Source organism: Chlorocebus sabaeus, chromosome 3 (genome assembly GCF_047675955.1).
Source record: "Chlorocebus sabaeus isolate Y175 chromosome 3, mChlSab1.0.hap1, whole genome shotgun sequence".
Taxonomy (NCBI): domain Eukaryota; kingdom Metazoa; phylum Chordata; class Mammalia; order Primates; family Cercopithecidae; genus Chlorocebus; species Chlorocebus sabaeus.
In genome coordinates, this window is record NC_132906.1 from 56,401,981 (window position 1) to 56,422,219 (window position 20,239).

Here is a 20,239-nt window from a genome sequence, read left to right on the forward strand (position 1 = left end):
CACCAGATATTTTGGGCATCCATACTTCAAATTCAGTAGCTAATATCAACTATTTTTGAAATCAAAATGTCTTCTCAGCTGTGTATCAGAACTTACTGTCTGCAGAGTCTGATCACAGGTTAGCCAGATGTTCTAAAACTTGATTATTTTATACTTTAAATAAATGCTTTACAATATTATTGTAGACACTGAACATTCAACGAGATGCTCATTGTGTTAACAGCATGGGAAATGAGACCAAAGTTAAGTTTAATTGCAGTAAAAAGTGGAGAATAGACTACCATTCTATTAAAGTTAGAAGGACCTAGAGCCATATCCACTGTACTTGAACTTCCTGGTATTTCCACCAACAAAGTGCATGTGATTTTTTTTTTTTTTTTTTTTTTTTTTTTGGCCTTGAGACGGAGTCTCGCTCTGTCACCTAGGCTGGAGTGCAGTGGCACGATCTTGGCTCACTGCAAGCTCTGCCTCCCGGGTTCACGCCATTCTCCTGCCCCAACTTCCTGAGTAGCTGGGACTACAGGCGCAGGTCGCCATGCCCAGCTAATCTTTTATATTTTTAGTAGAGATGGGGTTTCACTGTGTTAGCCAGGATGGTCTTGATCTCCTGACCTTGTGATCTGCCTGCCTCGGCCTCCCAAAGTGCTGGGATTACAGGCATGAGCCACCGCACCTGGCTGTAAATTTTGATTCAAGAGATCTCTCTGTAGTAACAGCATGGTGTTGAGTACAATGGCGTTTGGTGTCAGACACCCCTGAGTTCAAATCCCAACTCCAACAATTAGTAGCTTTGCAGCCTTTATCATCATAATTAACCTATCTAAGCTTCAGTTCTCTGGAAGAATAATGATGATACCCAGGTATGGGATGGGAAGATTGTGAGAATTAGACTGAATAAAGTATATATGTTTGATTAGCATAGTGCCTATCTCAGTAAATGAAAGGGTTTCTTTTTTTTTCTTTTCTTTTTTTCTTTTTTTTTTTTTTTTTGTATGTTTGTGGTTTTAACTTTGTTATGTCCTTAAGGTCCTTCAAGAATCTACATGACCTGTCTCCTGACTGATCATTTCTTGTCACTCCTTTTCTCCTACACTCTATCCCAGCCATAATGACCTTCTTACGACTTCCCAAACACGCCTGGTGTGTTTTGGCTAGAGGACTTTACTTTGCAACTCCCCTTGCCTGGAATGCTTCCCCTTCCAAGTGTACCTTGGTCACTTTCTTCAGGTCTCAGTTCAAATATTAACAAGAGAAATCTGGCTTAACACCCTGCCTGAACTGGCTTCCCTGTGACTCTCTTTCCCATAACACCATGTTATGCTTTTTCATTGCCACTAGACATGATTTTGTTTATTCTTAATTTGTTTATTATCTGTTTTGCTCTCTTGAATGTCAGGTCCACATGAGTAGCATCTTTGTTCGTTTCTGAGCCCCGAGCCTAGAAAAATGCTTGGACATAGATTTTAGATTCCTAAAAATCATTGTTAATGAACATTGATGAAGACAGCAATAGGAACTCTTAAGTTCTTCAGGACGGGGGTACTACAGGCACATAGGTGCAATGGCCAGAAAGGGGATCTGAACACCCCTGTCTCATACCAAAGTTGAGAATTTATATGAGCTTTTCTTATTGAGCCAAGAGGAAATATTTCAATTTACCCTACACATTATAAGAATGAGATGTTAAGACAATGAGAATATAAAGTTTTATTATTCTTTACCCAGAGGGTTCCAGTGCTCATTAGGGTAGATGAGGTGTCGGAAGCTGGGCCAGAAGAGATTCCAGGGAAAATCCTGGGTGAAGATTTTTAGCTGGTGTACCCTTTCTGAGGTCTACTATTTTTTCCCCCTTCAAACTCTCTCAAAACCTGTTCATGTTGGCTGTGATTCTCATGAATTGTTGGGTACAATCGAGGGACTTTGAAGCAATAAGAATTGGAGATCAGATTAGTAAATGCAGGAAATAATAGTAAATGCAAGAATTCCAGACATTCTCAACATTACACACACCTACACACATATTAATATGCATATGTATGAAATGAACTGATGGAAGTGTCACAGAATATTTTAAGATCTTTCCGTTCTCTTTCTCAGTCCCTCGTAATGATAAAATAGACTCTCTTCTGGATTTCTATTTTCCCAGTAACTGAAGGACAATATAAGACAGCATCCAGCTGACGTAAGCATTATCCCTGCTGACATTCCAAATGAGCAGTTCAAATGCCACCTAATCATCCAGTTATAGCTTGGATTTTGGCAGTCTTTTATAAAACACTGCATTTGAAGGAGCATCTGCCTTTTATATATTGGCCATGTCAGCACCTGTGGCGGCTTCTTCTTCTAGAAACTTCTGAACATAGTAAAAGTAATATGAAATAAAATTAGTGCTAACCAGAATGCTCTTAAAAGTGTATTGAGTCATGATTGAAATTCTGAATGTAGAGCTCATTTTTAAAGAAAATTGACTATCTTCTTTCACCTCTTTCTCTTCCACTACCCTCAATGTTAATTCTCTTAGATTAGTGCTTCTTAAACTTTGAAGTATCTGAGATCGCTCAACCATCAAAGGGACCTTATTAAAATAATACATATTTTTCCAGAATGCCCGGACTAGGGCATGAGATTTGGCATTGCCAAAAACTTCTAGGTGAAGCCATGTGCTGGTCTGTGAACCACACTTTGAGTAGCGGGAGTTTATTTTTGTTTTTATTTGTACGACTTTTTTGGGTACAAGTGCAATTTTGTTACATGCATAGATTGTGTAGTGGGGAAGTCAGGGCCTTTAGGTGCCCATCACCCAAATCATGTACATCGGACCCATTAAGTGAGGCACTGGTTTAGATGACATAATGCCACATGTTTGCTTTTCTAATCCCCCAAATTAATGAGAAAATTTTTCAACAGGTCATTTACTATTCTGTTTTTTTAGACGGAGTCTTGGTCTGTTGCCAGGCTGGAGTGCAGTGATGTGATCTCAGCTCACTGCAACCTCTGCCCCCCGGGTTCAAGTGATTTTCCTGCTTCAGTCTCCCGAGTAGCTGGGATTACAGGCACACGCCACCATGCCCAGCTAATTTTTGTATTTTTAGTAGAGATGTGGTTTCACCACGTTGGCCAGGATGGTCTCCATCTCCTGACCTCATGACCCACCCACCTCGGCCTCCCAAAGTGGTGGGATTACAGGTGTGAACCACTGTGCCTGGTCTCTTCCACATACATTCCATTGTAGCTGTGTTAAGAGATTTTATTCTGAGGTATATTCACATCCAATTGGTAACCAAGCCTTTCTGAGTCTAAGAAATGTTTCTCTCCTCTCATTCCCACAGGCGCTGCCTCAGCTGAGGCTTTCCTCATTTTTCCCCTGCAAAGCAGTAATAATCTCCGATTTATCTCCCAAGCCCCAGCTGCACCTCCCTCCAATCTATCATCTTATATTTTATCTCCTTATTTTTCTTTCAAAAATTGTTTTGATGAGCTCCTTTCCCGAGTAAAGGCCCCTGCTGGCTCCCCTTGCTTAAAATAGAGGTTGGCATAGGCTCTGTCCCCTGACAAAATTGGGCTGGAATCCAAACTCCTTCAATTTCCTTTTATGTAACGTTGGGCAAATTGCTTAACTTTGGAGAGGCATACTTTCCTCATCTGCAAAATGGAGACACTACTGCTTATCTGGTAGTGTCGTCATGATTTAGATGGAAGAGTGTAGGTAAAAGCATCTAATGTATGATGGCCATAGTAGATGTTTAATAGCTTAATTACTCCTCCCTCCTCCTTTCCTTTCCAGACTGACCAATTTTTGCTTTTCCAACCTCTTTCTTTTGAATCTCTTTCTTCTTGTCTTGCCTCCACTCCCTATAAACCACACATATGCATTCTCCAGCCCCAATGAACTTCTCATTTCCCAATATATCTGCTGAAAAACTCTTCCTTCTCTCCTCCAACCAAGAAAATCCCCTTGGATTTGCTCTCTTCCCTAAGAAGCCTGAGCCTTGGGACTTGAGCAGAATCTGCCACTCCTTTTTGTCCTTGCAAACCACTGTGATTATGCCTCTTTCAAAACATACTTGCTGTGATGTGCTGTTGTGGTGTGTTGTTATGATTTGTGCTCATGGCAGTTGCCCCAACCTGATTGTGACCTTTCAGTGGCACGAACTTTCCCTTATTTTTCGATCCTTAATGATTCAAGCATTTGTTTAATAAAATAATAGAATCAATATATGTAGTTTAAAGAAATGGATGCTCAAATATTATATTCTAGAAATGATACACAGAGAAAAATAATTCTGAAGGTTTTCCTAGACTAAAAATAGTGGTTTAGAGTACTTATCTCTATTTTCTTTTCTTTTTAAAATTTATTTATTTATTTATTTTGAGACAGGGTCTTACTCTGTCACCCAGGCTGGAGTACAGTGGCATGATCTGAGTTCACTGCAACCCCCACCTCCCAGGCTCAAACAATCCTCCCACCTCAGCCTCCTGAGTAGCTGGGACAATAGGCATGCACCTCCCTGACCAACCTAATTTTTTTTTTATTTTTTAGCAGAGACGGGGTTTCGCCATTTTGTCCAGTTCTGGAACTCTTGACCTGAGCTCAGGTGATCCACCCACCTCAGCCTCCCAAAGTGCTGGGATTACAGGCATAAACCACTGTGCCTGACCTAATCCCCATTTTTATAGCACATTTTCTTTTTTTAAAAAATTTTCAGGACTGGTTGGTTTTAAATGCTTTATGTCCACAATCTTTCCAGATTCCTTGATTATTCTTTGTTGTAGGTGCTATAATATTTCACAGGTTGAGAAACTGACATTCAGAAAAGTTAAGTAGCCTTGCATAGTTACATAATTTTAACTGTTAGAGTGGGAATTTGAACCTATGTTTGCTGACTCCAAAGTTTATCTTCTGTATGGTACTATCTCATGCAATCTACTGCCATAGCCTAGTTTCATCTTAAACATCGATGAAAAGTGTGGATTAGTATCTGTATTAGAGAAAACTTTGTGAAGCAGATAAGAGAACTGTCTGCAATAGTCACACCTTTGAGTGGTTGGAGATAGTTATTAGGTAGATAAAACATAACTAATGAACTGTAAACTTCTAAAATCTGGACACCTCATAAATCCTTTCATTTTCACTCATTATTTGTTTTGAAAAAGTCATGAAGCAATTTTGTTCCTGAAAGAAAACTATTTTAATGATGCCTTTTTGACTTTCAAAGGTATTTTTCATTTTCACCATACAATACTTCAAAAGGAGATCCTTACACAGATAATTTTTTTGACCAAATCACATAAGAGAGCTTATTCCTCTAGTCTCAAAGAAATCAAACTAAACCCCAAGCAAATCATTTAAATTGCTGTGTGTTATCCTGTCCTGGGAACTGCTATTTGTAACAAACTGTCCAGGTATTTTCAGTAGGGAACTCTTGTCTACAAGAGCCTACAGATCTGGAGAGTAATTGTATAGCTAATTGCATCTGCAATTAATGACAAATTTGTAGCTTGATAAGCAATTGTGATCCCAAATATGTTTGAAACCTCTTGGTAACATAGCAACTATAAACTGTCAGAAAAGTTCTCATGGGGGGACTCTTGGAATACACAGTGAAAGTCATTCATTCATTCATTAAGTCAGTCATTCATTCATCTTCTCAACCTCTTGAAAACCTCTCAAACTTAGACATAGACAGTCAGTTGGGCCCAGAGGATTTCTGTATTTATTGAACCTATTGAGATCTGGAATATGCCAGACTATTCAGAAACAGGAAATTGATCCCTGGAATAGCTTAATGCCTAGACAGGATTTCTGAAAGTGTATTCTCTGGAGCACTAGTTGCAGGGCTTATTAAGAGACGTCAGGTGAGAAAATAGTGTTTTAAGGCCAAATATATAGAGAAACACTGGGTTTTAAAAAATTCCAACAGATTTCTTTGCTAGTGGACTTCTCAGAACCTTTAATATGTCACTGTGTGTTCTGACTCTCCTGGAATAGTAATTACTGTTTGTTCAATTTGCTTTGTTCAGGAAGTATCTCAAAAACAGTAATCTGCAAAATAGGAAGCACAAGTCTGAAGTGTCTCTATAGGTACTGTGGAACTGTGGGCGGCTGTATTTTGTCCCCCCGGGCTTTTGATAGATTTTGTCTAGCTGGGAGCTGAAATCTTACTCACTGGTGAAGCACCATTGTAGCAACTTTGAGAAGATACAATGTCAAGAGAGTAATAAACAAAATCCTACCTAAAAATACAAAGAGGCAAAGATAAATAAAATGTTAGTATGGCCCATGTTATACAGAGATTTCTATAATTATAAAGAAAGAACAATTTAAAATCAAATACATTCTATATTTGTATTTCTATATAGCATTTTAAACATATGTTGAGTGAATTCCTTTGGATGAACTTGAATTCTTGTATTTTCTCCACAGTATTTCTAAGAACACTGTTAATTTTTATGTAATGTCAAATTATCACAGGTAATAACAATTCATTGAGGAAAATGGGAGAATTTACATTTTATGTAATCAAACATTTGTGATGTTTCAGAAATCAGGTTCTGAATGTCTCTATGTCATTATCTCTTTCTCTTCTGAATCTTGGTCTACAGTCGGCTGTACAGTGTGGTCAAGAGAAACGAAATGAAATATATTCTACTATTCTCATAGCAGAGTCAATGTAGGAGGTTCTAAACCTGAAGTTAATGTGAAGTCCTGGTTTTATTATATTGTTGATAAACGTATATACTCCGTCACTACAGATGCCTGAGAGTTGGCTGTCAAAATAGTTTTATGGCATTTAAATACTTTTCAGAGAAATTTGCCTGAAAGACATTGGGTAAGTAATAAATTGTGTGTCAAGGAGAAGAAAGGAACATGGGGTTGCAGATGGATCTAGAAGTAGATTGTGAAATTGGGCAGGTGTCATCTGCTGTTCCCATGTTTAGTAGGTGAACTTTAACTTCATTAAAGATACCCTTCTAGAAATTAAAAATGTGTTTCTCAGTTGTTCTAGCCGAGTTTCAAATGCTCCATAGCCACATGTGGCTAGTGGTTTCTGTATTGAACTGGGCAGATTCAGAATGCCTCCATCATTGCAGAAGGTTCTATTGAGCAGTAGTGTTTATGTTAATGTACAGATTTCAGACTCGTATGGGAGTTAGGAGTAGGAAAAAAAGAAGAGAGGCTAAAATGGCAGGGTTTTATCAGCAAGTGGTATATTTTGAAGTTATAGAGACTGGAGAAGTATAATGTCTTAAATTCTTTAGAAATTTAGAGCACTATAAAAAGAGTTTCATGCCTAAGAATAAAGAAGCATTGAAAATACGGAAACATGGGAAAAATAGATTAACATTTAGCTCTGTATTTAGCATATTCCTGCTTCTTAACGTATTACTCTTAAGGAAGGGAAGAAGTTGGCTTGTTTTGAAGCACATCTTTTACATGACTAGTTGAAACTGGGGACTCCTGTGCTCAAACAAAATAGGAGCGAAAATTCAATTCCATGAGGGACTTCAGTCTACTATATTTGTTCAAAGATTACCGTTGGAGCAACCTCAAAGAGCAGAATTCTCAGCATTTCAGGAAAGAAAACCCAATGCAATGGGTAAGTAGGACCATGGGAGAGAAAAATTCAAGATCTGAAGGAAATGTGGGTGCCTACATAGGCCCATCTGCAGGAACACTATTCCAGGCATGGGAATTGGTTTATGCAAAGGCCCTGAGGCTGACAGGTGTTTTGGACTGTTCAATAAATAGCAGGATGTTTAGTGTGTCTGGAATAGAGTGAATGAGAAGGATGGGGGAGAAGTAGAGGTCTGACAGGAAGGTGGAGTAGAGTACAGAAAGAAATGCAGACCTTTGCAAGAGCACTGGACATTCTCTGAGAGATGGGAAGCCACTGGAAAATTCTGAGTGGAAGAGCAATGTGACTTGGCTCAGGCTGTGCTGGTGACTTTCTGTCCTTTCACCCTATATATGCTTTCACAATATCTTTTTATTTGCTAACTTCATAAATTAGAGTGGATATATACAATTTTGTCAGTATTGTGGCAGTATTTTCTATCAAATTTGGGGCAGATTTCATTAATTATAGATTTTCCACTGTTTTTCAAATGATATCAACCTGACTTAGGTTACACAGCAATGATCAACAGAAGCAAATGGAATTCAGGTTTCTTTACACCTCCTAATACTTTTCTCCCTTTTTATAACCTCTCCCAGTGTTAAGGGCTAGTAAGACATATTTTTTGAGGAACTGCCATAGATAATTTTGATGAAAAACTTGCAGCATGGGCGTGCCAGGGAGTAAATTTAAAGCAGAGAAGCAGAACGAAAAAATTTTCAAGTAGTGTTCCTATTTTCTAATTCTTCTTCTCCTTTTTTAAGGCTCAAGTATTATTTGGGCCAATGGAGGACCCAGGCAGCAACTGCAGCCCCCATCCTCTAGCTCTGTTTCTTCAGTGCCAGCAGTTCAGGAAAGGCAAAAGAAGGACAAAATAAGAAAGAGGAAGAGGAGAGGCTGCTAGGAGTTCAGAAAAAAGTAGAGAAATGGTGAAAAGTTTTCACTTCTCTTTTTCCCAGCCTAGGAAGTAGAAAGCAGACTCCCTTAATGTAAAAAGTATCCTTAATGGGAAAAAAAATCACTGTAAAAGGGGAAATCACCTTTTGTCCCATGAGATCAGCTAATTGGGCATCTTTTAAAAATTTCAGATAATTGAGTAGAAGAAGTTATGCAGAAAAAACATTTTAAAATTTTATTTTAGAATGAGGGGAATTTCAAGAGGAGGGCAATAAAAAATGCTATCATCTTCGATAATAAAAAAAAGTGTTTATTTAATCAAATAGTCTATTGGCTTCCTGACTCATGCATCTATCTCTATTTGTTATACAGATTGTTCTTGATTGCTGGCATATTACTTTCTTTGGTTTTACACAGTAGCCATTGTTTAATTCATAATAACATGAACAAGAATGGGGTTGTTAAAGATGACCTCTAAGGTTTGAAGGTCAAAGGTATTATATAGAAGCAAGAATCAAGGGCAAAGCTGTAAAATTCATGTTCAAGGAAGGTGTGGTAGGGGTGGGTGGATGGACTTGTTTCTTCATTTCTCTTTAAGTCTTTCTCTGGGCTGGTTTCATTTCAATGAGAAACACAACCATCACCTTGCCCTGCTTCCTAACTGGATCACTGCAAGTTTGAGGAGTAAACGATGTCATGCCTGTGGCTTAGTCTAGAAGTCATCGCATATAGCTTTTTATATAAAATTCATCCTTGCAGTTTGAGATTAATTTTCTGTTTGCCATCTGATAGTAATATTGAGGAAATTTGAATTGTAAAGATTTTAATAATCACTTGCAATAAAGATAAGTAGTTTTCAGAATTATCTCTGGAAGCTGATTTAAGGGAAGTCAACAGTTAGGCCTGGGTTCCTGGGATGGGATTGAGAAAACCAAATAGGCTTTGAGTCTTGGAGGACTCTCACAGTACTTATTCAAGCAATTGCTCTTGCAGATGAACATTGGTAAATAGAGAACTTCCTGGGACATCCTTTGCCTTAGGACAATGATTAAGCAAATATTATCTTCATGAGAAAATTTCCATCAGGTTTTGGTATGTTGAAGATTTATTATTATATTTCTAAGTGCCTTAGCTTCTTAAGCCATGTTCTGAAAATCAGCTAACTCTGCTGTGTTTTAAAAAACTTTCTGACTCACCTCCCTTTTATTTTATTTTATTTTTGTAGACATCTGCAATGAGAAACAGTACATCTAGAACAGTATTTCAATATGGCCCTTAGCTGACCATCTTAAATATACCAGATCCCTGATTACTTTTGCAGTTAACAATGTGAACCCAGAAAAATCCCTAAATGGAAATCCTAGTTCTCCTAATCACCAGTACTGAACACTGTACAATAAAGTCCACTCCAAATAGTTCAGGGCCATAATTTCCATGATGACAGTCCCCAATACAGCATCTTGTTATTTTTTCTTTCAAATCACTAGAATTCTTCCCATGTGCTGTCATATCTTCAGATAAGAGCCACATGGAGATTAAATGTGATTTTAAATGAACTTTTACAGGCCTCTATATTTTCTTCGTGGGTTTTATTATTTTTAGAGGCAAGTGATGAAAGGTTATTCCCTGCAAGATCTAGCCAGTTAAACGTGCAGCATAAAAACCTGAAGCCCTGCAGTCAGACACAGAAAAGCAAAGGGGAAAACGAGAAAATGTTCCACTGGGGCTGCAGCTTTTCAGAGTATGCAGGAATGATGTCATTTGTTTTCACAAAACCCAGTTTAAATTTGTTCCTGCCTTTCAAGAACTGCAGCAGGGAGCATCTGTGGAGACTCCTGCATCCCATATTTCAGGGCGTTAGAGTGTACGCTGCATCGGAATTCAACCAATCGCAGTACTCTTGCCAGCCCCAATTTTCATTTGTTCCCCCTACCTGAGCTGCCCGTGTTAAATGACCGCCCAGCACCCCCTCCCGTGTTACAATTGCAGAGGCACAGCTCAGTGCCTTGAAGGGTTTAAAGGAGAATAATACCACAATAAAAACTTACTTCTGATCACCCAGGGACATTCATTTCAATGACAAATAACCTCCAAGAAAAGATCTATCTGTGAAGGATGTTTTTGGTTTGGTTTGGTTTGGTTTAAATGAAATCTTAGCCTTTTGTTTTTGCAGCCCCTGGGTAGCACTGGGACCATCATAAGAAGCAAGAAAACAGAAATCCTAGGCTATTTAACTTTCAGGGGCAGAAGCAGGACCTCCAAGTTCTATACCAACAATTATCTTTTCACAAAGCAAACCCCATTTCTATGTATGTAGTCATACGTGATGATTGGAAAATAAATAATGCGGCAGAAACAGCATTTTAAAAACTATATTAAAGTGATAGAAGGAGATTATGGTGTGAACTTCACTTACAAGAATAATGGATAAGATACAGAGTGAAAAAGACAGTGTTGGGTAGCAGGTCACCTCACTTGTTCTTATTTTGTCTCCTCCATATATAAATACAGCATATTGACAATTACAGTTATCAGGGTAGGTTCTCCGGTTGTGAGCAGCTGCAACCAAACTAAACTAAAGGAATATTTATTGGAGGGCCATGAGAAAACTTACAGAATAAAAGGAAGACTGAAGAAACTGACTCAGAGATAACAGGGGCTGTGGCATCATGGCATTTTCCGTTGGAGAAACTGCTTGTTGGGATTGTCAGTCACCACTGTTAGACTGAATGATCTCCTAGTTTCCATCCCACCTTTCTCATCATTCTGCTCAAGGGACAAAATTCCAGGAGAGAGTGTCCCATTGCTCACATGTCCAATGTGACTGCTTGACTTGGAGAAAGCAGGGAGCCCTCAGCCTTCTGATTCACAGGGACACCTTCTAAAAGGAGAGGAGAAATTCTGCCAGAGGAGGTGGGGATGCTACTTCTAAAAGAAAAGGGGAAATAAGTGCTGTGTGCTCTTCTCTGTCACCATGATCAATGCCTTGGGTCAGGGCCTCCTAATTTTCTTGACTGAGTTAACAGTCCTCCTCCTTTAACTCATTTCTTTAAACTCGATTTTTAAACATTTCAGTGGTTCCCTATTTGTAAAGGCCAAGCCAGGACACTTTTGAAAATGAACCCAAGTGGTATTGATTGTTATACCAGGACAAGAGGCATAAACTGGGACCATCTTTGGCAAACTGGATGTATGGTCATTCTTCCTTTGACCATACTTTCTTCCTACACTTGACCAATATCTAGCCTATTCTTCAAGACTTGATTTAAGGAGAACTGAAAGCTCTTTGAGTATAGAAATTGTGCCTTTTTCTTCTTGTGTCCTCTGCATCCTATCTCATGCTTGGCTCATGGCAGTTTCCCCAAGAACCTTCACTGTGGAATTACAATCGAGTGTGACTACTGAACTCCTGTCTTTCCTACTCTTATATGCTTTCGCATCCACATTTTCTATGTATCCTGGGAGTACACTATTCCCAGTATTCACCTTGGAAGGCATAGCTAACTTCTGTTTTATTTGGATACCTGTCATTCTTTCTTTCTGATAGTGACCCCAGTGGGCCTTCCTCTCCATCATATAAATGGGTAGGGCAAAGAACTAAATGAGCTCTGACCATTTCTGTTTATAAAAGGTGCTATTGATGCAAATATACTTTTTTTTGATGAAATGGAAAGTGAAATATTTAAAAAGAGATTGTCCTTAAAACAGAATGACTTTTACTGAACACCTCTTTTGTGGTATACAGTAGAGTACTATAATAGATTTTCACCAACCAATAACTTATTCTCTGCGTTACCAGACTTTGTCAATGCACAAATCCTCTAGGTATTCTTTCAGATATGTCCTCCTGGTTTCAGAAATGCTGGAACTGGAGCTCTACCTTGAATTGTGTTTTCCGAGGCCCACTCTGTCATCAGGATTTATCAGAAGGGTGCATTATTTGTCCATGTCAGTGCTCAGATCATGCCCTAAGGACTTTTGCTAAGCAATATGTTCCCTTTAAAACATTGTTTTGAAAAATCCTGACTTGTGCGACACAGTTGCATCCCAGAGTGAGAATCAAAGAGGTTTCCTAGGTCAAGCAGAACCCCAAGCAGATTCCTTCTAGGCCTTTCTGAGCGCCCACTCTGCAGACTAATGAGGGTGCGCAACTCCATGCTGATCCCTTTCTGCCTCTAGCTGGATGCTGTGGGATTTCGGAACCCAAGCCTAGTGAGTACACTGCCTGCAGCTCTATGATAAAGGCACAGGCTTTCAGCCTTGACCAAGGGCCCACATTCAACAATTCTGTATCAGAAACCAAATAATTTCACATCGTTTGCACTGTACTCCACCTTATCCATACTGTTTTTCTTTTGTGGAAATGTTTTTTCTTTTCATAAGTTACTCTGAAGCATTGTTCACTCATTCACTCAATTCTAGAGCAGTACTTTGTGGCCCTTCTTGTAACTGTGTTGTCTCCCTGTTCAGAACTTCTGATGCAGAAAGCAAAGCATAGGATGCTATTGAAATGTGGAGTTATCTCTTAAATCTCCATGTCAGTATCAATTACAGCACCAAAGCAATGACATGAAAGTTTGTGGGTAAAAATGGAAAATGAGTTATGTTTATATTATGCTAATATATTTTTAACTTAAAATTTAAAAAATATAAGCTATTTGGCATTGTAGTTATTAATCTGAGAGAAAAATGAATTAACTGTGGAACAAAGAGAAGACGATAATTTCATGTAAGGGGTGAAGTACTTATTTACTACTTAGACGGCCCAGTTCATTGGAGGGTAAAATGAAAGAAGATGTAGGAGAAAGTGAAGTGTAATTGATAAACTCAGCTGAAGGTAGAGAAAAGCAGCTTGCAAGTTAGAGAGTTGTGAAGTTTTTGATAAAAGAACACATGCATTAGGACCCATCAGACATCAAGTTCTACAAAACAAGAAAAAGTATTTTTCTTATTAGAAATTCTACAAGACATTTTCTCTCATTCCACATTGCCGAGGATAATTCTTCCACGCTCTTATTTAAGATGGCTTTCTCAGAATCTGTGTCTATACAGTCATAGTTAAGGGGAAAGATGGTAACGTCTGGGTAGTTCAATCAGTGTAGCTGGTAATGCATGATTAACCTCCTCCCTCCTCCCCACTCATTCTCTTTTCCCCAGTAACAATTTTGAGAGTATTTTCCCCCCTAAATCTTGAATTATCTGGATAATCGTTTTCTATACTTCATGTTGCTGGAAATCCACAGCTTGACTGATATCAATAACAGTTCTTGAAAACCTCCACATCTGCAGAGGGTACCACAGAGAAAAAGTATGATGCTACATTTCTGTTGCTTTTGCTGGTTACCTAATCCAACATTTGTAAATGCTCTAAATTTTAAAAAGTTGTTTAGGGAAACATCTGTACAGCCAGGCACTGAAACTGGCTTATTTACTGATATCTAACTTTTCTTCATTTAACTTCATATAACTGTCAGGCCACAGAGGGTCACTACATATTTAGTTGTTTTTTTTTTTCCTTTTAAAATTGTTTTTAACTTAAATAAAAATTGGAAAACAAATTAGTGTGCTGTCTTGTTCTCTCTTTTATTTTTTAGGTTTAAAATCTGTGAGGGCAAGAATTACATATTCTCTATAAAAACACTGAAACTTATTCCACTGCTTACAGTTCAGTGGGGGTCACTTAATAATATCAGTAAAATTTAGTGTCAATCTTTAGAAAGAAATCTTTTTCATCTCCCCGAAAACATCTCTCTAGTAAAACTTGTTCGTCAAATGACTAGAGCTCCCTTAACAAATAAAACATAACACTATTTGCTGCTCTTTTCCTCTGAAGTGATGATAAATTGCTGGGGAGTAAAAGCCTTCACACTAATAACAGAAGAAAATTGACTCTAAGATCCCATCATTTTGTTTACCAGCTGTCTTTACAATTCTATAATAACCCAGCCCACATTAAAAAATTGTTCAGAGATAGTAAAATAGACTACAAACAAATGATCTCTCTGCTGAAATTAGTTTAAGCAGGGGAACAGGCTGGAAAGAAAGATTTGATCCAAAAACTTACCTAGCTCTCAGGCATGATACCCGGTGACCACATAGTCGGTGCTGAAGCACAACTCAGGAGCATTACATCATCGTGACAAACTTTCATTGGCTGCAGAAACCCCAAGGATAAGACAGGCTTTTAAGGTGCTGTGTGAAAACCCCTGTTGGTTCTTTATCAGGCTATGGCCAAAATATTGAAAGCAAGACTTTTCCTACATTCATGTTGTCATGGCTGAGCTGACAAAACATTTGTTAACCATTTCTTATGCATGTTTATCTCCACTTTAGTCACTAGTTTTGTGTTTAACTCTAACCTGTTGGGAAATTATTTTCTTAAAACTATTTGTTTTAAAGGCCTTGTTTTTCATTTAGCTTGTTTTTCTTGAGGGGGCAGAGTATCACTCTGGGAATGGCTATTTCCCTTCTTACTCTTCAGACCATCTTTCTTATTTTTAAAACTATATTTGAGTCAATACATCTGACTTTCTATTATTTATTTTGTCTTTATTCTCTCTAGGCAAACAGGACTAGCACCCACAGATTTGAGAAAGCACAAGTGGGTTTGTTTATTTTGAGCAATTTAATTGGAACTAGTGCATAAAGTCCTCACTTCCTAATTATTCATTGTCATTGTCAGTTTTTTTTTCTATTGAACTCTGTGAGTTATTTATGTCGTGCTTATTACCATGGTGATTTACAAACCAAAACCATGTGTGTAATTTGAAAGTGTGAGGAGCTTTAAGTGACTGAGTGAAAGTGATAGGATGGCTACGACCCTGCACCACTGCTGCACCAGTCTCTCCTGCCTGAGGGGGAAGCATTTGATGTAGGGAAAGTGCTCTTGTTATAAAAGTGGAACATTTCAACAATTAGATTCATCATTCAAGAAATGACAACAATATCACATAACTATTGAATGTTAATTTCTCTCTCGCTTGCTCTCTGTGTGACTTTCTTTATCTCTTGTTCTGTCTCTCTCAAATTTAGCAGTACAGAGGAGCAGAACGATGACAAGAGTGACTGAATTAGTGTCTTTTTAAAGTATCTCATGCCCTCTCTCTCCTAAGAACTTGACTCTCTAGTCTCTAAAAGATAAACAAATATACACGCAAATACCCTAAAATATCCGCAAGGCTGGAAACTGAGGACTATGTTTCTAGTGCATGTCTGGGCTACTCAGCTCTGCTGTGAATACTCTCTTATTCCTCTCAGACTCTTCTCAGTCATGGTTCTCAGCCATGTGCCTTGGAGGAGGCCAGTCTACCTATTGCAAGAGGAGTGGCTGCTGAGGCTATTACCTTTCTTCCACTGTTAGGAACATCTTTCTACTATTGTTCCTTAGACCTCTGGTCTGCAAGAATAGCTAGTCATCCTTTTTTTACTGTGTAGAGTAATACTGAGGATTCAAGGGCCTAGATTAGGGTCTTGAGATATTTAGGAGCATTTCTAATAGTCATAGGAAAAAGAGAGAGAAAAAGAAGAGGGAACTCTTTCTCATTTTTTCTCCACTGAGAGGAAGGAAGGGATAAACCAGTCACAATCTCTCTGTTTTGTAGTTAGGATTTACAGAGTAAAATAAGATCTATCCCTTGCCCTCAAGATGTTTCATACAAGGAGGGAGAAAAATAATAATCCATAATGACTATTAAAGTCTAATAAAAATATGATAGGTATATATACATTGATGGGCCTCTAACTGAGACTGGAAGAGCCAAGAAGAGGGACATTTGAGCTGAACTTTGAAGACATAAGTGTTAAGTAGCCGAAGAGAGAGAGTAAAGAATTCTGTAAAGGGAAAACAGAATGTAAAGGCAAGGAGGAATGAAAAAGCATGGTTTGTTTTTATGGAAAGAAACAGTGGTGTGGAAGATAAAGCTAGATCAATAGATATGATCACATCATGGAGGCCACTGTGAGCTAAGCTAAAGGATGTGGACTTTAACTTGAAACTATTGTAGATCATTGAGGAACTATAATCAGATTTGTAACTAAGCTGTATTAGTCTAGCAGTAGCCTGGAATGTATAGGAGTGGACTGGAACCGGAGATCCCAGTTAGCTTAGATGTATTTCAGTTGAACCTTGGCAGGAAACAGATAGCACTTTCAAAAAGTGTAATGGTAGAGAGTTTACCGAAAAAGCCATTTTCACAGGTGTGGATGGGGTTAAGGGAATCAACAATGGAATGTGAAGCACACAAAAAGCCACAACAGTTCCAAGTTGTTATTGGGCAAGGTCTGTTATCAGACACTGAATCCATTTGGTAGCCACCGAGAAGAAAATCTGGGTGTTGCAGTAAATAGAAGTCAGCCTCTCGGGGCATGGAGAAGAGTAGCAATATTTAGAGAAAGTAACTGGAGATAGAATGAGACAGACTATAGACTCAACAGTACTGGTGTGTGTGTGTGTGTGTGTGTGTGTGTGTAAGAGAGAGAAAGAGAAAGAAAACAAGAGAGGGGAATAAAATGGAAGTATCTAGGTAGGACAATTTGTAGATTGTTTTTTAGTCCTAACAAACAGATGAATGGTTATTCATTCATTGAAGAAAAAAGCTTCATGCATGCATGCTAATTGGTAAAGTTCCATTTTTATGCTATTGGAGTATCTGGATAAAAATGTCAATTGTATTCGTGTCTAGAGCTCAGAAAAGAAATCAAGGATCAAAGATGGGGCAGAACATTTGGTAGACATTAGCAGATGCATTGTTTTTTGGGCCATGAATGTGGATGAGATCACCCAATGAGAGAGTATATAATGTGAAGAGAGTGAGGTTGAGGTGCAAGCCTAGGATCACTAACATTGAAGGAGCAGCTGAAGTAGAGGGGCCTCTAAAAGAAAACAGAGAAGGTATGTTATTAGCGAGTAGGGTGTTGGGAGTAAAAAAGTGGTAAGCTGGAAGAACAAGCTGTCAAGGTAAAATAAGAGTTTTAACTCATGATGTTAATGATCATATCCAGCATATTAGTCTGCTAGGGCTGTCATAACAAAACACCACAGACTGGTGGCTTCCAGAACAGACATTTATTTTCTCACAGCTCTGGAAGCTGTAAGTACAAGATCCAGATGCCAGCAGAGTTGATTTCTCCCAAAACCTCCTTCCTTGGCTTGCAAATGGCTGCCCTCTCACTGTGCCCTCACATGGCCTTTCTTCTGTGTGTGTACATCCTTGGCATCTCTTCATCCTCATACAAGGACATCAGTCATATTGGATGAGGCCCTCAGTCTTATAATCTCCTTTAACTTTAAGTACCTCTTTAAAGGGCCTATCTCCAAATACAGTCACATTGGGCAAACCAGTGGTTACCCATTGACTTCAATGTAGATATTTTGAGAGGACACAATTCAGTCCCTAATGCCTAGGCAGAGTGTGGATGGGGAGTGAGTTACTGAAATGAAGAGCAGATGAAGCTCACTGGAGTTAAGGCTAACAGCTGCTACTCTCACAATAATTGACCCCACACTTAAAATTGAATTTTTAAAACCATCAGGTTCTGGTGAGTTTTCTACTATTTTTGCCTAATGAGCCCAGTAGAATAATGATGACCACTACCAGTAGTGTACTTATCGTATGTAGCTATAAAACATGAAAAATATTTATCTATATAACTTGGAGATCAACTAAAACATTTTACATTGAAAATATTGTCATATTTATAGGTCAAGTTGAAGAGTCTTCCTGTATATGTAATGCATGTGTGTAGGTATGTATGTATCTATATATATATATCATGATCACATTTCTTTTTGTCACTGGAGAAGCTTGTTTGAAAGTAAATATAATTGGTATAGAAATTTACATGAAATAGTCTAAAATAAAAATTGTATAGAAATTCACACAAGATAGTCTATTTTTTCACATAGTGTCTTCTAACTTTCCATATGGGATGATCAAATTCTGAAAATGGTTACCAGATACTCAGCTTGTGTTTTTATGTATTTATATTGCCATTACAGTCTCAGTGGGTAAATTACAGAAAAAACTAATCAGGTATTACTTATCAATTTTGATTTCTCTAAAGAGGAAACTGAGGCTCAAGAATAATACATAATTAGCAAAAGATTAGCAAAACACTGGCAGGAAAGAGTTTAGCTACCATTTTCCTAATTTTCACACTGGGACATATTCAATTATTTTTATTTTCTAGGTAAGTGAATTTGTTTTAAAGTTGACTCTTTTGACACATCTTCCCTAAGAGGTACAAAACTGTCATTTTAAAGTGAAAAGGCTGTAGTACCACCTACTTAGCTAACTTGCCAGTCTTCAACTCAGAAACAGAGCAAGGAAGGCTACCCAAATCACTGGCTCCTGGTCTTACGAACCTATACCTAGGCCATGTTTCTTTACTTCTCAGGTGTATTAGTCCATTCTCACACTACCTGAGACTGGGTAACTTATAAAGGAAAGAGGTTTAATTGACTCACAGTTCTGCATGGCTGGGGAGGCCTCAGGAAACTTACAATCATGGTGAAAAGCAAGGGGGAAGCAAGGGCCTCCTTCACGTGGTGTCAGGAGGGAGAAGAAGCAAGCAAGCAAGCAAGGGAACTAACAAACACTTATAAAACCATTGGATCTCGTGAGAATGGACTCACTATCATGAGAACAGCATAGGGGGAACCATCCCTCATGATCTAACCACCTTCCACCAGGTCTCTCCCTCAGCACCTGGGGATTACAATTCAAGATGAGATTTGGGTGAGGACACAGTCAAATCATATCATCAGGGTTCAGTCTGCTCATCTGAAGATGAGAGGTTTGGTATGGATAATATCTTCTCACTTTAAATTTCTATATGCCCATAACCTTTGCTTTCTAAGAATTCTAGGGATTTCCAGGGAGTCAACTCTTATACAGTTGTAATCCTTGAATACAGAGGATATTACCAAGGCTACAGCATGGCTATCACTCAACACAGTAAATTCTGAGGACTGCTTTGGTATATGAGTGTGTCTGCATATATTGGGTTGGTGTAAAAGTAATTTCAGTTTTGCCATTAATTTTAATTGCAAAAACCATGATTACTTTTGCACCAACTTAATAAAAGGTATTGTGAAAGCTCTCAAAAGATTAATTGTACTGCACTTAATTCATACATATCATAGATGAAAAAACAATGGAATGCATTCATTAATCACATGTCATTATTGTCAAAATTCAAAGATGCTTAGAAACCATTGGAATAAGAGTTATTACAAATAGACCAAAATAATCTATTTTTTTAAGTGAGAAAAAATTGAGGTTTCAGAAGCATCACCTGTATGAAAATGAAATAAAACAATTTACTTATATAAAAATAAAAAGAAGTTTGAAATTTAGCAAATGCTAAAGGATCCTTAAAGAAATAAACAAAAAACCAGAAGACTGCATCACCATTTCAGAGATGCCTCAGAGATAGAGTACGTGATGTAAAAATAGGAGTCTCCACTCTGTCTCAAAAAAAAAAAGTGTCTCCAAAAATTCTTTAACTAGATTCTAGGCAACTTGGTTAAGAAAATTCTAAAACACTCACAAGACATTAAAAACTAGTGTTTTTTGGTGCCAACTATAACTGAAATTGCACAGTTCAAAGATGATTTCTGAGGCATGCCATTTATGGCAATTTGTAAGCACAAACTTTTTCTCTAGGCCAATGATGTTAATGATTTAAGAGCTTTGAAAGAAAGAGATTGGAAACCAGAACAAAAT